We start from the raw sequence: 11633 nt of genomic DNA, 5'->3' as shown, positions 1-11633 counted from the left end.
GATTGGCTAGAAATCGATCGCTAGATCGCTCAGTGGTAAAGTACAAACTCAAAATGTATTCAATTCTATTGAAATCAATATTCTATTATTGACACAGATAAAGAAGGTTTACATATGCATTGTGTTATAGACTTGTGATTTAATATTCTATACAAGCACCTGGATCTTAGCTGAATGGGCTAAACGTGTTCCTTTATATAATTGTAATTCTCAAACAGTAAAATATATCACAATTTTGATGAACGATTTAAAATCGTTACGGATAAAATGCAGTAAAATATATCCACAGTAAACAGCAACCGCCGCTAATTAGTGTATTGCATTTCAAGTTAGTGTATTCGAAACAAAACCTGGGTTTTACCTGACAACAAATCGAATTTTCTTGTAATAGCAACATCATATGGAGTACTGAGCATGCGCAAATCGTAATAATGTGTAGAATAGAAACTCTGTGGTACCGGTATCTCATATGATAGTCATATTGTGTAAATGGTATGCTTAGCCTGAGTCGCTCGGCCTATCTCGAACAAAATCGCCATGCGTTGCTGTTGATAAACGAGAGGATTCGCCGTACTATCACGGCAATTTTTGACACGAAGATATAGGGATGATGACGCTGTGTGTCGCCATATAAAATGCGATTAGGTCCGGATGGGCTTTTGGTAGGTAGAGGTTTTAGAGTTTGTATTATTTCTGTGACTGGTTTTACTAAATTATCAGTTGATCAGCCTTTGTTTGTGTAAAATTCCTGCACATCCTCAATTCAATTAGCACAGGGAGATTCTCATCAACGTTACCTTGGCGGATGATTTGAATGGCATGCTTCTTGTTTAATTGCCATAGTTGCGCAAGTTTTGTTATTGTTACTGGTTGTTCACCATTTAGTGGAAATCTGGGCTGTATCATGGAACAATTATCTGGAAGCGGCAATGGGAAATTAGCATGAGCCGTACTGTTATTTAAATAGCGTATTGTTATTCAAATTTATTCTCAGGTCTTATAGTGGGCGATATTCATGGCATGTAGACGGGGCATGGCTAGTGTGTAGGCATGGTTAAGTTATGGGGATGGGTGGGTTTAAAGCGTATATCACCTTCAGTATAAGCTGGTATATTTCGTTTACCATTTCGTTATAAAAAAATGGTATCATAATTTATTTAATGTACGCCTTTTGCTAAGTAGGGTGGTGTGAAATTCTGCTGTGTGACCCACTCTAAGCATTAGAATTATATTCAAATACATGTAATATTGAATTCTAACAGATAGATGTGCAGTAATGGAGGGTAAGAAACATGGTGTCAAAGATTTCTTGTCTTCAAATACTATGTGTATTGCATACCCGCATTTCCTTTGTATTATTGAAAGCAAGTCCTAATTTCGACATAAATATTTGAAATAAAGGAAAATGGACCTTATTATCTAATAATATCATATTTTAAACAAGGCTCACTTACCACTCCAACTAAGTAATAGTCATGATGTTATCTCCGCTACGGACTTCATTAACCGAATTTCGTTCTTGTATGATATGTGGAATATATAATTTAGTACTGGCCCTTAACAATGCTTATATAAGCTACCTACGCAAAGCATCAACTACATTTCACGTTATGGTCACACATTACGGGAAACTCGCTTCTTTTTTTAAACAGTTACACGACAAATACTATTGAAAGCTATTGAAATACCTGGTTCACGATTCCAATTATCATACACTTTCCCACTAAAGAACAGTCAGTTACCCCGGGACACTTCGGGAGAATCAAGTATTTTTTTTTTAATCTGTCATTTTTATTGACATAACTGCTAATTTGTTATGCAGGTTATATAAAAGTATCAACTCGTATCACCTCACCATGGTAATTCCTGTGTAATTTTATTTGGTTATTCATCTTATTAAAAAAAGAATGATGAATCAACTTGCAGCACCACCAATAATAACAAGAAAAAGTATCAACTCTTCTTTAGTTTACAGTGATGTTTAAAAGTTCTAATCAAACAAAGAAAAACGGGAACAATCAAACCAACAACACACCACACACACATGTAATTGATACCTCAAAAACTCAACAACAACAATATCTAACTTGCATGTAAACACCACTTTACTCAAAGCGCCGCTGTGTATTTAAAACATCAAAATCAGTTCACATCCTTTATGCATGCACGTCAATATCTATAGGAGATTGTATATCCGAGAGCACTGAAAAAGGCGCAGTGATTTATAGTGCGCTACGCACAGGCACGACGTCTAGACGTTGATCCACAAGCCTCAGCACACTTTACAGGTTGTCGCTGACCACTACGGCCCACATCATTCCACAAGCCATTAAACACAATTCAGGGACGTTGCTGCTTTAAGAGCGCACACCCTAGGCATTCCACAAATAACCATCGCAACCAGGATCAGCTCCCCGCGTTTCATACGGGTTACAAATTAGCAGTAAGTTCCTTTTCCAGGGGAATTTCAAGCTAACTGAATTTTTCCACGAGAGCGTACTAGGCACCGCCAGGGTTCGAACCCGCAACCTCTCGCACCATAGTCGAACGCCTTATAGATTGAGCTAACTTAATACTTGGATGGATTGGCACAGTCAGGGGTTAACACCCTACTCTTTCCGAAATTTACTGCGAGATACGTGACAGATATTGGCTCTTTGTACATAGGACTGAAGGCCTAAGGATGGAGTACTTCCATAGTTCATTTACATAGGCTAATTCTAAACATGCTAAATGTGCCTCTACTTCCAGATATTATCATATGGTAGGAGGCTCGAAAGGAGGTGACCATATATTGGAGAAATGACTATAACATTGTTGAAGCTGATGACGGTAAATTTACCAAGTATATTAGTCAAGATAATTGAACGCGACCATGAGTTTATGCACGTCGGCCAAGAGGCGGTAGGTCTCTAAACCCTGCACAGTTGACCAAATTCGACCAAACTTTATGGCCAGGTTTTACGCTTATCATACCTGACTTGTCTCCCGATCTAAATTGCAGAATGTAGATCACTACATGTAAATGAAGAGTGGTCGTATTTATACATCTTCATATATTTACCAAAATTTATTTATTTAACAAAAACAAGTAAGATAATGCATAAAATATATGTATAAAGTAAAAGTAGCCTATTTACTTTACTGAATCAAATATTCTATTTGATCTGTATAGGCTACATAAACAAAATAAGCACTAATCATATTATACGTAGATGGCAAGTCCACTTGAAAGGACATTATTTAAAGCAGAACTTTATTGATCATCAGATTAGCTTTCATATTTAAGATAAACAAAAATACATACTACTAAGAAAAAATACTAAAGAGAACGTTATTGATCATCAGATTAGCTTTCATATGTTAAATAAACAAAAACACATTATACTAAGGGAAATCATTAAAAGTTACCCGTAGTGAAGACATCGTGGAATTTATTTCACATTTTTCATTTTTATGGGTAGCGCCATATTTTTTATATGACAACATTGAGTTTAAATTCAAGCAAGGCGAATAATTCCACGTTTCTCGAGTTACAAGGATAGTCAGTCTCCTGTAAATAAAACTAAACAAAAACATTTAGTGACAAACGAATGACTGTGACTCGCGTTACACGTCACAATGCACATTCTAAATTTAGTATTAGGCCCAGACACGACCGACCCAAAAAATCAAAAAACATCAAACACTTTTTTTTACAATGATATAAAAATAAAGAAAATGATGTTTTTCCCTATAAATATGCCAAATGACACTTCAAAGTTAATCATTACGAGTGGGTTTTGGAAAGAACCTTCTCTTAAATCATGCCTATTCATCTACCTACTCAATTACTAATCTCAAAATCCCTTTTTCTTGTCTATTGATATTTTGAATAGTGTTTATCTTTCCCTAATAGAGTATGATACTAAATGAACAATCAGCTGAGCAGTTCGCACTACATCTCATAGGACAATAAAGCTAGCGCCCTGATCGATTCTTCCTGAATATCAATATGCTTCACTTACAGAGATCGGACGCTAATCCCAACCATAACAAACCATGTAAACCATGATCACCTGTTCTATATTACAGGATTAGATTTGCTTGAGCAGGAAAGATGTGATACTAGTAGTCTAGTTGCCGGCGTCAGGTATACCATGAGTTAGACTACCCCGTAGTCCACTTACCCATTGTGCATACTCTGGATATTGTATTTAAGCTTAAAACTATGATTTAATTAATGTGTGCACAATGGATAGATTTTCACATTTGATCTTTTCAGTCACCCTACTGCCTCTGTTTGTTGGCTTCCCAAGTGGACTACTGACTTTGGATTGCGGTTTACATGCTTAACACGGCTGTCTATGAGCCTCTATGGATGAGATTGTCGGAAATCTGGCCTACTAAAATTGGCCATGATGTAATGCATCTTTAAATGGATCTGGCTTGTGATTGGTCGCCCAGATCTTGTTATGGTTTAAATCCACTGGATACCTGTCATTACCATTAATAACTACTAGTACATGTTACACAAGTATGCGGCCTTTGTGTTGTGCAATTGCATGAACGCGTCAGTAAGTGCATGAGCGCGTCTTGTATTTGCTTGCGGTTAAATTTGATTTGATTGATAAACAAGTATGATTGACAGTGTGAGTGTTTTGCCCGTTCAAAATCCCGTTTAAAATTGAAAGTCCATAGTCGATTTTTTAACCTGGAATTTCGCGATTAATAAACTGGCAGATTCTAAAATCAGAATTGTTCAGTATTGAAGTGCCTATACAATTATGACATTATGATATATGTTGCATTCAATAATATAAGCCTACGTACACTTTACTTTTACTGTCACTAATATAATTATATAAACTAGTATTTTGATGTAATAAATATCAGTATAATTTCGAGTTCAACTGAATGCTTTCATCATGATTAACATGCTTTTATTTATCAAAAATCGAGATGGCATAGTCTAACCATGGGTATACACAGAATGTTTTTTTTTTATGATGATGACATGGACGTACTGACCATTATGTATGATGCAAACTCGTAAGGTGTTGTGCGTTTTGCAATTTGGGAGGGGTGGGGATTCAAAATGACCCCATAGGATTATATGGGGGTCAAAATTTCAAGTTGCTCAAATAACCCTTTCAAATATATCAAATTATTTACATAAATAAACAAATAAACAAATAAATAAATAAATATTGAACAATTTGTAGCGTAGCATTAAAATCATAAATATAACCATTGCTGGCAGGCGGACTCGAACCAACGATATTGACATTACCAGTCTGATGCTCTATCACTGAACTATGACAGCATCTGGTGATGACGGTCGAGTTTTTAGCTTATATAGTGTTTGTCTGTGATAATGCCGCCTCGTGAAATAAATAAATGTAAAATCTCAATTTTTAATTTAAATTTATTTGATAATTTTCTAAACTATATTTTTTTTAGAACAGGGACAAATATTTCCCCTTTTATCCAATTTGACCGCTAAATAAGAATGTACTTCTTTTTAATTCCGCGATTTGTTCCATTAAGCAATATCAAAGATTAATGTCCCACATCTGACAACAGATATTTAGTTGGCTTAGTGGTCTTGCACAGTGTTTTTTAACCGGGAGGTACCGAGATCGATTCCCACCTCTGCCTGCAATTGTTTTTCAAGACTAGGAAATAATAACCTGACATTCGCCGCTGTAGCCAATGATGCCCCATAGGCGTCAGTACAAAACGTAACAATGACTGTCAAATTGGAACGATTTTGTTCCACATAAATTTTGACCCCGGGATTTTGACCCACTTCCCATTGTCCGAATGAGCTGCAATTTTGTCGATAGTTGAATGAATGTTTAAACTTGCTGCATCTACATTGACAGCTATGTTAATTAATTTTTGTGGGAATTAGAACTTAGCGTTTTTCCCCAATTTTCAAGGTCCTTTGGATATTGCGTGTGCACGTACATGTCTAGAGATTGATTTTGTCGACACTGTGCCTATTGTTCTGTGTAGCCATTGAACAACCCTATTAATGCAAGCATATCATGCACTTTGGGTTTACACTTTTCAGGAATCCATGGCCCTGAAGTGATATATGCTAGTGTCATTGGTTATTGTTAAAAGGCAATAAGGTGTGTAATTGCAATATTTCCTCTGAATAGGAAATACTCTCTACATCGAAGCATGGATGCTGGTGGTTCGAATTTGGGGAAGTCACTTCCAAACCCAATTCCAAATGATTCCTGGCAATTACAGCTTTAATTTTTCCCATTTTGCCCTCCCCAATAATATTTTGCCATCAATCAACATCAATTATATAGAGAACCAAGCATGACAGGCGACAACTCTCTAAGGTTCCCTAGTCCGAAGGCTATTTTATGCTGTTTTATGTTTAGTTTCTATAATACGGTAATAATAATTATTATTTGCTTTATTCATTCCTTTCTTTTCCTTTCTCTGCACTTATTCTTTCTTATGCCTACACTTTAGGGGCCTGGCACTCCCAGGCTCGCTCTCATCTCCCTCTCTCCCCTTCTCCCCCTCTTCCTCTTTTTTCTTTTTGTCTTACTCCCCTCCCCTCCAATCTCACAGACACAGAGTAACTTTAGTATATATCTACCAAGCAAACACAAAACATTTTTAAAACGTTTTATACAGGTTATATTTTGGGGTTTTGGTTTTGGTAAAAACGTTTTAATAACATTTAAATGTCGGGTTATATAAAGGTCATGACACGTTTTAAAATGTTTTGTATAAAAACATACAAAAATATTTGTAAAATGTTTTAAAAATGTTATTGTAAAAATGTTTTGGCAAACATTTTTTGCCAAATGTTATGTCAACATTTCGTGATCCACAGCCTCATCCCCAACTTTTCTCAAAAAAGTTGAGATTTTTATATCACTGGAAACCTCTGGCTACATAATGTTTATGTACAAAATATTTCTTGCAGATTAATTCGTTTAGCAAAGATATCGTGAAATTTGAATTTCGTTCTGGTGCACCAGAACGAAATTACAACGTATTGTCTATGGAGCAGTGTAATACACATTATCATGCATAACTCGCAAACGCAATATCGGAATCAACTGAAATTTTGGGAATATGCTTTTTTTCGTGGATGTGTACTGAAAAATGTCATAAAAAGAGGATGCTAGGATCACGAAATACTCCTTTAAATAACATTATGTTAGAATATTGGAAGTATATTATCATAAAAAGTTTTTGAATGATTTGAAAACGTTTTACACCCTTTATATACCCTTTATATAACCCGACATTTAAACGTTTTCTGACAACCTTTTCTAACCTTTTGCGATGTTGAAAACGTTTTGTGTTTGCTGGGTATAGCAGCCATGGCACGTTGTTACGGTGATTTCAGCTATAAAACTACAGAATAAAGCGGCAAGGTTTAGACGCTACCTCCAACAATACGGAATTCAACTTGTATGCGCACATTGGTTCCATGCATGACGAATTTGCCCGCTGACGCGTAACGCGAATCCGCGTATACGCTACTGTACAAGTGTGTATTCATTACGGATTAACAACTGTTACGGTTGACTCCTGTATAAAGGTATAGGAAGAGTTGTTGAATTCGGGATTCAATCATGTTTCACCGTTGTTCATCACCGTTGTTCATCACCGATTAACAACGATGCGTCCGCGTCGTCTGAGTGGTTTCCACTGGAGTAAACATTTACACATAACACAACAAATAAACAAAATAAATATGCTTTAATATGAAGAAATGTGATTTTTTGTTTTGTGTCGAAGAAACCCACTATAAATTCCCATTCCAATTTGCTGCGAAAAGGGTATTTTTCAAGAAATTGGTTAAAAAAACAACCCAGCAAACATTGTAATATTGGCCCAGTAAACCGGTCTACTTCTGGCAATACCGGACACGGCTGACGGAATAACGCCATTACAAATCCGATACTGGTAAATGTTTGGCCGCCGTTTTCTTATCAGGATAAGCTGTGCCGTACTTGGTCCATTATTGGGCCACGGACTACCACTACCTGAATATGGCATCGAGCCGGCATGTACATACTGGTCCAGTTGCGGCAGAAACTTGTTGGCCGGGCTTGTAGGCCCCGAGTACCGGCCCTGTATTGGCCCAATGTTGCCTTAATGTGGGCGTGGTTTTGAAACCCTGACATTTTTTGCTATCAAAATACAATATTTGATCATTATCATCTTCATTTTGAAGGGCCACATATTGTTATTATAAAGAAAAGGCAGCGAGTTTACGCTTGTTCCGAATATTTCATTTACTGCCTTGTAAAGAATCTACGTGAGCAAGGCATAATTGTTTTCTGATGACACCATAGAATATACATTTCATTTATCAATGGCTCAGTTTTGTAAGCTTAGTTTGTTATCGAACTTTAATACTTTGCACATCAGGTAATACCAATTCAATTATGCTGAGTGCAAGTTAAGTTTCCTTTTCAAAGGAAATATCTGGTTGAACAGGTGAAACTGAACCGGGTAAAAGATGCTAAAAGAGGAATAGAACACTGCACCGCTAGACGTGGACCAAAAAATAAATAAAATAAAAAGGACCAAAATTGGACCATTACTGTTTACTTACGGTTTCATAATGGGAATATATTGGCAATATTATATTGGCCCAGTACAGTATTTAATAAATTGGACCTGTACTGGGCCAATTTCAACCCATTTTGGCCCAGTGCTGGCAATATCTATTGGGCCAGTCGAATGCCCGTGTGCACGACCGTACCGGACCAATACAGGCTGCCATTCTTGGTCCATTATAGCAGCTTTTATAGAGCCAGTATCGGGCCGATTGTAAAATGTTTGCTGGGAAAAAACAAAAAAACAACCGCATTTTTGGACCTGCTACAGGAAACAAACGTGTTTTTTTTGTGCCTAATCGAAGCAAGGGTTAAAAAGACTAGTTTGCGTCTGACGTCACCTGTCAATCAAATTCAGACACGATTTGTTAACGAGTACTATTGATGATGTGGGTTCTGAACGTGGCGGTATAATACCGTGACCCATAGTTTTAATTTTGCACCGTGAAATATTCTTGTCCACAAATGCAATAGATCGAGTTTTTAATCAAATTCTTAATTTAATAAAAGAAGAACTTTATGAAATATATTAAGCCTAGGGGAAATTAGTTTTCTGTTTTTTACAATTGAGATGATTCATTCATCTTTATAACAATAAAGCAATACGTAAGTTTTGAACCGAACTATTTTCGCATCATTTTCAAAGTACAGTATCATGTTTATATATGTCTACTTGTTTCATGAGATATGGATCTTGATAATCTGAAATTGAGGAATGAGAAAGCTATGGCATCATGCATCCAGACCACTCTAAAGATTATCATTCCCAATGGACATGATTAGATCCTCCTGGCCACCGTATGCACCATGACCTGGTTTTAATATCTGTACGATCTTATCATCTACTTAAAAGTGTGCGAATTAGGTAGTCAGTCTCGTTAAAGTTTAGTCTGAGTTAAAACTTACCCCCCCTTTTTTTATAGATCAGTTTCCTTTTCTCAACGTAATGCTACCAAAAATAACTACCAACTATAAATTTACGTTATTCAGAAGAAGAAGATGGAACATCTTATTGTAAAGAATAACCTTTTACATTAATGCTGAAAAGTGTTATTTCTAGTTTGGAGTATAGTAAAAATAAATCAATGCTGCTATTACCCTGATTACGTAATAATATACAACAATAAATACAATAACAAAAACGACTAGAGCTACCAGAGGTCAACCAAAGGTCAAAACGGATAAAATTGACATCAGCTGGTGTCTATGGGGTAAAAATAGATTTTGAGTTAATGTCCAACATAACGTTCCCCGATCAAGATATTGATAATAGCATGCAAGATTCTTCATTGTTCCCCAAAATGGGCTTCTCAAATTTAATTGGAACTTCATTTGTTTCTGATAAATGGCGACATTATTCTTTTGATCAGTTTGTAGAAAAATACAAAAATGGAGAATGCAATCACTAAACAAATTTGTTTAAAATTACGTCAGCAATTCATTACACTACAATTTTTACTCAAAATAATTGAAATACGATATAACAAGAACGACTAACCATGAAATGTGCATATCCAACTAGTTTACCCCGCAGGACTACAAAGAACCACTAAACGCGAGATATGGATATCAAACAAGTTTAAACTATAAATTAGCAATAGAGGTCATTGATGTTATTGACAGCCCATCACCTAGTAGAAACAGCCCTTAATGTTACATGCTTCCTTGCCCTGCGGAGCTCTTATATTGGGGTCCCACTTGGAGTGTTTAGTCGTCGTCGGCGGCCTTGAAATGTAATGTAACTTATAAAAATACTAGTTTTATATTCTATGTTCTATTGGTGTTAAATGTTTATTCGCAACGTTTAAAATAAGTTAATTAATAACAAGAGTGGGCGATATCACTCTTTCTCATAAACCGCCGTATATGATTAGTCCGACGAGTAGGACCTTTTGTTTTCTTATTTACCAGACTATGTTCAGCTCAGACTATGACCACTATTATATTTCATTATAAGCTTAAAACGCGTTGAAACGCCAACTTGCAGTCGCAAAATATATAATATTAGTAAATCACCAAAAGCAAATGGTAACGTAGGTATGTGGAAAAGAACTGCAATAACTATAACAAACTATGTGCCCTTAAGAGTTGTCTTTGGCATGTCGCTTTTTTGAAATATCACCAAAAATATCAAATTTTGGAAAAACGCCTCAAAATTCTCGGCGGCGCGGCCCAGTGACTACCTGCTGCTGTGATTTGGGGTAACTCGTTGCTTCACTTCTCCAGATCAGATACCTGTACTTCAAGTTCGCCCATATCCCATGCCTTAAAAGAGCTATCTTACAGAAAATTTTCTGAGTAACACCATTTACTTGTTTGTGCCATAGCAACTCATCGTCAATTATCACACCCAAACATTTGCCTTATTAACCCTGTCAAGTTTGCAACCATTTACCATAACTGAAAACGAATCATCATGAACATTGCGTAATTTGGAACCACTGCCCAATAGCATAACATTTGTTTTATCAGTATGGAGGAAAAACATGTTATTACGAAGCCACTTAGTAATTTCTTCCATATCATTGGTAAGCTTCTTGGATATCACACTGTTTTGGATATTCGGCTTTCTTGATTGCATGGAATTTCATGCGTATATTAATTTGAAAGCTGCTGGTTGGATCCAATGTCAGCGCTTGGGTAGCTTCTGGCATTTTGCACAATGGATATCTGTGTGTGACGTGGTTTACCACATTTTGTGGTAAATTGCTATTATTAGTTCGTGAACAGAACTTCAAGTTGATATCAATATGTACAAAATACACACTACTTTGATCTATGGAAAGTAATGTATACGGTTGATGCCAAGATACTATATCAGAGTCTGGTACACTTGTTCGATTCCGGAGTTCGATACCTTTGTTTGGACTTGGTGATCCTTAGACTATGCCATAGTCGAATTTTATTAAAAATATGTTATTATTAGTCATAATTAACCCATTTCGTTGAACTCAAAATTATACTGATGTTTATTAAAATTAAAGTATTCAATAGTAAAATGGTCATAAAGAGTTAAAAATATCAGATAATTAGTGACAATAA

The sequence above is a fragment of the Amphiura filiformis genome, chromosome 1, assembly GCF_039555335.1.
Source record: "Amphiura filiformis chromosome 1, Afil_fr2py, whole genome shotgun sequence".
NCBI classification, from domain to species: Eukaryota; Metazoa; Echinodermata; class Ophiuroidea; order Amphilepidida; family Amphiuridae; genus Amphiura; species Amphiura filiformis.
This window is presented reverse-complemented; position numbering follows the sequence as displayed.